General features: G+C 41.2%; 1 pseudogene; it reads right to left on the bottom strand.

The window, feature by feature from the left end:
* Window positions 1-9,411: 9,411 nt before the first annotated feature.
* LOC115853299 (ankyrin repeat domain-containing protein 13D-like) lies at window positions 9,412-10,012 on the bottom strand (annotated as a pseudogene).
* Between the last annotated feature and the right edge of the window lie 433 nt (window positions 10,013-10,445).

The raw sequence follows: 10,445 nt of genomic DNA, 5'->3' as shown, positions 1-10,445 counted from the left end.
TTCTCAAAAAGTCTTACTGGGCAGACAGAACTTACAAAGGTGAAACAAATATAGGTATATTAAACATACGCACGTAAAGTGAAACATTATTTTTAAAAATAAAATGTATACGCTCTATTACAGGTACAGTCTGGTGTCAAGAAAGGGAGAAAACATTTTTAGCTGGCTGCTGGAAGGCTTTCGGAAGTAGATGGGATTTAGAAGGGCCATATAGGAGGAAGGCATTCCAGGTAAGGTGATGACAAGGTGAAGCCCAGAGAGCGCTTGGGTAATGGGCAGGGGTAGGGGTGGCAGGCAGAGCGAGAAAGGGGGTGAGAGGTGGAAGGAACTGCAGGCGATTAGAAGGGTGGTGAAGAGTCAAGGCTGGGCCCAGGCTGCTGAGGACCGTCAATGCCGTCTTCATTAAATTATCATCTTCTGTAACTAATAGTCAACGTAGACTATACATCTGATATATCTAAAGTGAGAATTTCATCTTTATAACAGTAGAGACAAAAAGTCGAGGATTAAAATCAAAACCCAAAACCTAACTTGTGTTTATCGTTTGAAAAGTTATCTATTGCCTCTTTTAAGTTATCATTAGTATTATTTAGATGAGAGCACCCACATCTTGAACTGATCTGGGGACACTTCAGAGTTAATATACAGTGACTGCTGTATTTACAATCTGAAGAAATAATGAAACCCTCTCATTTTTCCCCCCAATGTTTCACTAAATACCTTTTAAAGTAACGAAAGGCATATATGATGCTTTCAAAAGAAAGCACAGGACTTTGGATAGCTGGGTTTGGGTTCTTAATTATGACTATTACTGCAACGTTCATGATACCACAGATAACAACACCCTTTCTACTCCAAAAGTAAGCATTTTATTCTGTGTTAAAATGTGCTGGATTATTTGCCTTTTTAAAGATCTCAAATAGATCTCAAAATACTCTTTTTGATTATTTGTGCTTTACATTCAACATCAATATCATAGAAAGAATACTTCATGAAATAGATTCCACTTTGGCTGGCTATTTGCAGAAAGCAAAGGAATTCAAAAAGGTATCTTTAATATCATCCAAATTCTAAGACAACATCCTCAGTTTCAATTAGAAATATGTTTCCAATAGCCCAGTACTCTCCTTCCAGAACTGGTCCAGTAGAAAAGAGGCAAAGAAGGTTCTTAGCTAATATTAAAGCACTAATTTGGTTACCAGTTGGGGAGAGGGGTGTGTGTGTGCGTGTGTGTGTGCATGTGATTTTGAAGAAAGTAACTACGCAGACCTTATTTTATCTATTTTATATGAATACAGCTAAAAATGGTTGACCATCAAGTATTATACTTGTTCTCAAAATCTGCACCTGTCTGAAACACAATCAGTTCTTGTTTTATGATAGCTAATGATTTACAAAGTCCCTGTGAATACTGAATTAGTGAATACTGAAGCATTGTTCCTAGGAGAAATACAGGGTTATGTTCCTTTGAGCCTTTGGTAATTTTTTTTTTAATAGTTTCCAATTTATTTTTTCTCTTCATATATAAGTTAAGCTTTATGGGCTAAGGTGTCCGTCTCCTTCATGTCTATAGCAGATACCCCAAAGTCATATAGACAGGGTAGCTTAATAAGTATTGCTGAAGACTGACCAGATTTTATTAAAGAAAGCTATATTAAGCCTCTGGTAACATTTTTGTCAACTGATTAATATATAACTGTGTTTTATGTGTGTTTCTGTTTAAAGACATCTTTTTTTTTTTTTTTTGCAGTACGCAGGCCTCTCACTGTTGTGGCCTCTCCCGTTGCGGAGCACAGGCTCCAGACGTGCAGGTTGAGTGGCCATGGCTCACGGGCCCAGCCGCTCTGCAGCATGTGGGATCTTCCTGGACCGGGGCACAAACCCATGTTCCCTGCATCAGCAGGCGCACTCTCAACCACTGCGCCACCAGGGAAGCCCAAGACATCTTGTTTTAATATATATTACTGATTCATTAACATTGAACTTAGCCAATAGCACTATCACGCATGCCTGAACAAAGATTACTAAAGGGGTGTCCAATATACCTAAATACTGAAAACTGGAAGTTAAAGAATAATGTGTTTAGTGTATCCTTTTCTTGTAAAAACAAAAATATGTGTATGTATGTGTGTGTTTGGGTTTGCACAAGCATGCAGAACAGAGTTGAAATATAATAGCACCAGGCTGTTAGCATTATCTTAGGGCGGTAAAGGGGGAAATGGGGAGAAGAGTATTAACTTTTTCTTTATGCATTTTATATTTTTTACATGACACATAAAATAAACATGTTTTACTAATGTGTTTAAAATAAATTAAAATGTGTTTTATAAAATTTAATTCCAATTTATTTATTTATAAAGAATAAGAGTGTTAATAAAATTAATAAATCGCTGGCTCTCTTTAGTTAGGCAGAAGAAACCATAAATTAATCTGAGGAGGCATTGTATCTGTGACTACTAATGAGGGGTTTTAATGGTCAAATTAGAATTAGACTGAAATAATGCTAACAGATTTGCAAATCTTGGTAAAAATTCGGTTTTATAGAAAATATAAATGATCAAAATGACTTGAGAAAAAATAGAAAACCTGGAAAAGTAGTAACTTAAAAAATGAAAAAATTATCAAAGAATTACTTCTCCAAAGGGACTAGGCTCTGATGATTTTAGCAGCCAATGCTTTTAAACACATGATTTCAATACCATAAAAACAGTAGAGGGAAGGAAAAATCTATAAAACTACTTTATTCATTCCATTGAAATAGAAATACATATGTGTGTGTGTGTGTGTCAAACACACACACACACACACACACACATTATAAAAAAGAATGCGTCTATCACCTTGCTGGGAAAGAATTGTGAAACTAGAGAGCTGGAAACATTGAACATTTGGAAGAAAAAGCAGACTGGATCGGAAGGGCATGGAAACCAGAGAAAGAAATATATCACACACGGAAAAGAAATGTATAGACTAAAACCATACTTTCCCTCCTTGAAGCCCTCAGGCCACTTAAACTTGGAAGGGCTCATGCAATTCATAGGGCAAAATTTGACTTTGAGTTCCAACCTGAAAAATGCAACAATTTTAATCCTGTATGCATTGCATAATATAGATTAATAAAATTTACAGAACTAATAATAAATAATAAAATAAATAAATAAATACTAATAAAAGTGACAGGAGTATAAGGAGAGATTGACAAACCTGCCAAAACAATGGAAAACTTTTCACCTCAAATAATGGATAGACCGCAGACCAAAAAACAAAGCAAAACAAAAAATCCGAAAAGACACACAGGATTTAAACAACACAACGAAGAAATGCAATCTAACGGATATTTTGATATTACTAAAATACTCACCCACATATCTGTCAGTCAGGAGCCAATCAAGAAAAGAGAAGCCACATTAAGTCTTTAAAACAGGGGTGAGGGGATTTAGTGCAAGAAATGGGTAACATATGTGACGGAAGAGTCGCAGTGACAGATGTGTGTAGTTGAGCCAAGAGATGAGCAACACCAGGAAGCCACCACCACGCCAAAGCTGGGATCAGTAATAACACACAGCTTTGTCAAGCAGCTTTACCGTAATTATTTGGAGAAGGATTTGGGGTCAGGGTTTGGTTTGCTTTTGCTTTTTTAAGGGATCTCTTCCCTTGCCCCTGGAGGAAGAGGTTTTAGGGCTCCTCTTCACAGCTGCTGGAGGCTGAGGTCCAAGGAGAGAGCAACTTAATAAAGAGCACGTGGTGGTCCAAGTCCGCTTCTTCACTTTCTCAAAAAACAAAAATGCCTAAATATATTATATAAGGATCATTCTCCGAAACAAACCTGCAGACTGAAGCAGCAACATACTGTGTTCCAAAAACACTGTCATGCAGAAAGCTTAACACAGAGGCACATCCTGGTGAAGTGGCTGAACTTCAAAGATGAAGGATTTCTTCAGGCATCCAGGCAACAGTATCATACCACCAAAATAGAGAAGGCTGTCAGGCTGGCATCCAGCTCTCCATGATGATGCTGAATGCCAGAAGACGTCGGCGCTGTGTTCTCAAGGAAGGAGTAACTAAGAACAAGCATGGCAACATGGATGGACCTAGAGATTGTCACACTGAGTGAAGTAAGTCGGACAGAGAAAGACAAATATTGTATGATATCTCTTATATGTGGAATCTTTAAAAATGGTACAAATGAACCTATTTACAAAACATAGATAGAGTCACAGATGTGGAAAACAAACTTATGGTTACCAAGAGGGAAAGTGGGGGGGGGAATAAATTGGGAGATTGGGATTGACATATACACACTACTGTCCATACATAGAATAGATAACTAATAAGAACCTAGTGTAGAGCACAGGGAACTCTACTCAGTACGTTGTAATGACCTATATGGGAATAGAATCTAAAAAAGAGTGGATCTATGTGTATGTATAACTGATTCACTTTGCTGTACTGCAGAAACTAACACAACACTGTAAAGCAACTACACTCCAATCAAAAATTAATAATAATAAAAAAAATAACTAGCATCACCAAATACCTTGTCTTTCAAGCCAACAGCTACATAATTTGAGGGGTCCCAAAGCAAAATGAAAATGTGGGGTCCCTTATTTAAAAGAATATTAAGAACTTCAAGACTGTGACAGCACAGCGTTAAGACAAGCACGGGGTCCTTCTCAGGGCAGGACCCTTACAGGCCCTGCTTTCCAGTATAGAGGAAACACTCAGGCCTACATACAAAGTACAGTGCGAACCCTCTTCAGCAAATTCCAGAGTGAAGTAAAACAAAGAAGTTAGAGATGAAGAGACTGCACTGGTGGGGAGCACTGAATTTATCTCTATGTAAAGCAAATACTAAACAACTTTGGGAATTATGGTTACAGAATATAAATGTTTGACGATTAGAGGAAGGAGAAAGTGGCTAATGCACTTATCTAGCCCTGCAGGTAATCAGCTGATACTGCCTAAAATTGTATTATGTATTTAATGAGACATAATGACTCCACACTCTCAAGATTTTGTTTAGTACCTTTGCTTAATTTTAGAGGGATCTTTTGTTGGGAAATATCTCATGGAATGAAGAAACGTTTAGGTAAAGCTTAAGGGATCTCCCTTGTTTTATTCAGTTTCTTTTTCTTCTCTTAAATTCAGATAAATTACATTTACTATTGTTTATTGAAAAATATATGACTGTTTTATGAAAGTCCAAGTGTTAATGATTATTCATAGATGATGGGATCTGAGTATTTAACTTTCATCTTTGCCTTTTCTGCAATAATTGAATTCTTTGTAAGTGGCATGTGTAAACAAAAGCTAAATTTATTTTGATTTTATTTAAAAGATTTAGTCAGGGCTTCCCTGGTGGCACAGTGGTTGAGAGTCCGCCTGCTGATGCAGGGGACACGGGTTCATGCCCCGGTCCGGGAGGATCCCACATGCCGTGGAGCAGCTAGGCCCGTGAGCCATGGCCACTGAGCCTGTGCGTCCGGAGCCTGTGCTCTGCAATGGGAAGAGGCCACAACACTGAGAGGCCCACGTACCACAAAAAATAAATAAATAAAATAAATAAATAATAAATAAATTTAAAATGTAGTCAAATATTCTTCCAACAAAAATCTCCAGGCCAGAGGATTTTATTGGTAAGGTCTAAAACTTCAAGAAACAGAACTGCTATATTTAGGTTGTTTCAAAGCACAGAGAGCTAGAAAATTTCCGACTCGTTCTACAATATATCACTGACACCAAAACAAGGCAATCTATTACAAAAAACTATACAGCAATCATTTTGAATATAAATATAAATTGCTTGGAATATAAATGAATATAATAATGCTAAATAAAATACTTCCAGCAGGCTGGACCCCTTCTGACCTGTGTGTGCGTGTGTGGTTGTGTGTAACTGAGAGCTATGCCACTAAGTTGGATGTTGAGACCGAAGCCTCCTTTGGCCTGGAAGTGATGTGATGGAGGTGTTCTCTGCACCCACCTGACCCACTGAAGGACATGGAGAGGGACATGAGGGACATGGAGAGCCATGAGCAACAAAGAAATCTCAGAGATGAGCAGAGCCTAGATTGGGTTCAAACTGTGGAGTCTTAATTATCACAGTGCTTCTTCAGAGAGGGGATACTGTCCTGCATTCCTGAAGATGGTGAATCAAGGAGACGGGGTGGGAGCAATCCACCCAGAGTGCAGGCAAATAAGAGAGTGCGTTCTGCAGACTGTTTGAAAAACTATAAGAAAAACAGCTTCAGCTACAGGTTAGTCTGCTTTGTATTATCACCATGTGTTTCCAGTTCTACACAATGTAGCGATCAAATGCTCGTTTGTGAAAAAATCAGCTCCTTTCGGAACTAATTTTATACATATGTACATTTTAATTACCCTTCATTTAATAAACATGGCATTTTCCATGGAATTTAAGTCAGAGATCTCCAAGTCAGCCATAAACATGCAGAATTAGCTACCTAGGACTTTTTCAGAGTAAGTTTCTAATGGTCTGGAAACTTTGAGCTTGTTTCAGGAACAAGCTGTATTAACAACCCCGGTAGTGATATAGATCCCTATGTTTAGACAGCAAATTATAAATAAATAATGATACACAATGATTATGAAGACAAAGAAACAAAATGCTATTTCAATTCTATCAATCATGTGATCTCTTGGATTTTTGTTTGGTTTTAAAACTGTGTGAAACAGAGAACTCATTGAAAGGTGTAATATCTTTGGTAAGTGCACATTTTAATTCACATCTGAAATAAACGCATTTTTCTTCGTGATTATTACTAAAGATAATTTTCTAGTACAGAGATGGGGTGATAAAAAGGAATCTCTCTCAGTGTGAAACACTTGCCTGATACCGAAACCCCTGTTACAATGGTGACATGACGGAGAAATTACAGCAACAGCAGGGGAAGAGAGGGGAGGAGAAACGTCTCCAAGGCATGGAGCACATTTCCTGTTCTTCATATCTCAGGTGACAGAAGTCAGTACTGAGCCCTCTGGACTGAATAAGAGCCCCAGATTATTATAAGAAGGGGATCCCAGGGAAAAAAGAATGAATTTCTCTTGATTAGTTGGGTAGAGGCTGGTGTTCTTGTTAATTGGATTTTCTGTGAAGGCTTCTGCTTCAGCCATAATACAGGAACTGGAAATGAACTTGCTTTCCCACTATAACCAAGTAGAAAACCAGACAAAATGAGTAAGGCAACTGTGTTTGGAGACTGGACAGCAGGCAGTGCAGAACTGCGATTCCTGCAATTAGGGAAACAAATGACGTGAGCCTCAGCTTTCTTCTCGGAAAGACTTTCTGAATAACAATGCAGAGAGCGAGCACTGGGAGGCTGGTTCTAAACGAGAGCGCAAGGGTACCTCTGAGGTGAGGCAACAGAGACGGGAGTTTGGGAAAGAAGAAGCATCTGGAATTTGTGGGGAAAGTACGGAGAGGAAAGGGCTACATAGAATAAAAGCCCATGCGGAGGTTTTTCCCAGTGTCTGAGGATGAATATGAAGTTTTGGATGCATCGAAAATGCTATGAATTGACCAAAGAACTACCAGGGAGCTTTAATCTGAAGAAGTCTCAGAGCTCACAGAGTGAGAGAACTTCCAGTGCCAACCAGCTAGGGTGGAAATCTGCACACCCAGGCATTCAATAAAGACACCAGAAGAGTCAAGCCTTAGTGGTGGGACTTAGCTGGACCAAGAGGAAAGACTGCTTTAAATGTATGGAAAAAATTGCAAATTCTATATCTGTTAAGGGATTTGTATCTAGTTTATATAAATAACTAACGACTCAGTAATAAAAAGACAACTCAACCTTTGCTAAAGGATGAGCAAAGGATCTGAATAGTCATTTCTCCAAAGAAAAAAAATGCAAATAACCAATAAGCACATGAAAAATGTTCAGCATTATTAGTCACTAGGAAAAAGAAAATCAAAACCATATTGAGATACCACTTCACACCCTCTAGGATGGATATAATTAAAAAGTTAAATAATAACAAGCGTTGGTGAGGACGTGGAGAAATCAGAACAAAACTATTACACTTGGGCTTCCCTGGTGGCGCAGCGGTTGGGAGTCCGCTGGCCGATGCAGGGGATACGGGTTCGTGTCCCGGTCCGGGAAGATCCCACATGCCGCGGAGCGGCTGGGCCCGTGAGCCATGGCCGCTGAGCCTGCGCGTCCGGAGCCTGTGCTCCGCAACGGGAGAGGCAACAGCAGTGAGAGGCCCGCCTACCGCAAAAAACAAAAAAAACAACAAAAAAGCTATTACACTTATACTTTATACCCTGCTGTGGGAATGTGAAATGCTGCAGACACTTTGAAAAACAGTCTGGCAGTTCCCCAAAAGGTTAAAGATAGCCTATCATTTGACCTAGCAGTTCCATTTCTAGGTATATGCCCAAGAGAAATGAATGTATATGTTCACAAAAAATCTTGTATACAAATGTTTATAGGAGCATTATTCATAATATCCAAGAAGGTAGAAACACCCAAATGTCCATCAACTAATGAATAAGATCAACCAAATATGGTAAACTTCTACAGTTGAATTTTGGAGGGTACACTCATGTTCATAGCAGCATTTATTCATAACAGTCAAAAAGTGGAAACAATGCAAACATCCATCAATGAATGAATGAATAAACAAAATGTAGTATCTTCATACGATGGATTTGGCCAAGAAAAGGGACTAAGTAGTTACATGCCACCACCTGGATGAACCCTGAAAACGTGACACCAGTCACAAAAGGCAACACATTGTATGATTCTGTTCAGATGAAAGTCCAGAGCAGGGAAATCTTTAGAGAAGGTGGATTAGTCGTTGCTTAGGGCTGGGGGAGGGAATGAGGGGATGGTGGGTTAGTGGGGTGATAGCTAAAGGGTATGGGGTTTCTTTTTGAGGTTATGAAAATGTTCTAAAACTGACTGTGGCGATGGTTGCATATCTGTGAAAATAGTAAAAACCACTGAATTGTACACTTTAAAGAGGTGAACTGTATGGTATATGAAATTATATCTCAGTAAAGCTGTTTTTTAAAAAGTCTGTTTTCTGAAGTCTGTTATTGGAACCGGGGCATGTGTTGTCAGAGAAATAACACTCTACCTGCAAGTGTCAGGTTCCTACACCACCTGCAAAGGACTCTGGCCAAGAAACAGCTGTGCCCCTGAGAAGCCAACATTGTACCCTGAACTGCAGCCTAAATCCTTGTTTTTATGAGAAATCATGTGAGGTCAGAAGTCAAGAAGCTGGGGACACCCTGACCTAGACTCCTTCCCAGGACAACAGCTGCCTGTATAGATGGGCACTGGGGGCTCAGAGGTGCCCCAGGAGGTGGCCTGGGTGAGATTCTGGGCCTGCAGTGCCCCCCTCCCTCACTGGGCAGCCTCCCAGAAGCCGGAACCAGGAGCCTCAAGGGCACCTCCGACGGTGTGGCCGGGCCACAACGGACCTCTGGAAGGTCACACTGCGAGTGTCCAGTTGGGCGGAGACAATGGACGGTGAGGATACTGGCCACGTGCTCCTCTCTGGGCCTCAGGGCAGCGAGCAGTGCTTGTAGCACCTGCGGGGGAGGGGGGAGCCCAAGCATATCCGTGGGTCACTTCCTGGGTCATATCCAACCCCCAGGCTCCTGCCTCCTGGCCCTTGAAGGAGAAGCTTCTCAGCCTGAGCTGCCAGGTCTCGTGCTCAGAGCCCAGGAGACTGGGGGATGGATATGACCCAGTGGTCACATCCACACATGGTCCACGTCACCGGGCACACCCTGGACGGGAGGGGCACCCAGCTGGTGAACCTGCATTTCATCTCCTCCTAGCAATCTGGGGTCTGGTGGAGTCTGTTGAGCAATTCTAGAATTCCAGCCGGCCTCTGCGCGATCCTCTAAGTCTCATTACTAGAGCACCAGATGCAGCATCTCAGGGTCCCCAGGGCTGACCACCTCCTGCAGGAACGCCCGGACACATTGCCACGTGTCCAAGTGAAACTGAGGGTAATTCTCAGTTAAATCCATCATGTCATCGCCAAAGCCCACTAAGGATGCAGAGGGAGGGTGGTAAACAAATACGATAGGTCTAACCTCTTCTTTTGAGCTTAGCCTAGTTTCACTTGCTTCTAGGGGGCTGGGTGCAGAGGCCTTGCACCTAACATGTCAGATTAGAGTTCCCAAAACAGAACGGCTGCACCCATCACCTCGGCCCAGGGGGCGTGTACAAGAGCGCTGAGCATGACACCTCAATTCAAGATGGTGGCAGCGGCAGACCACGTGCAGAGATGCTGTGCAGGGCACTGCGATCTGAAGCTTGAGCAGCACAGCTCCGCCCAGCCCGCAAGATCTCCGCCCCCTCCCCTGCTGATGAGGCCCCTATAATGCAGCCCTGCGCTGGCCTGAGGCGGAGAGCCTGTGCTCTAGAGCGGGAGCTCCTACCTCCATTCTTTGATCACAGACT

Source organism: Globicephala melas, chromosome 18, assembly GCF_963455315.2.
Source record: "Globicephala melas chromosome 18, mGloMel1.2, whole genome shotgun sequence".
NCBI lineage: Eukaryota > Metazoa > Chordata > Mammalia > Artiodactyla > Delphinidae > Globicephala > Globicephala melas.
The sequence above is the reverse complement of the archived record's forward strand: the minus strand, read 5'-3'. Positions and strand labels throughout refer to the sequence as shown.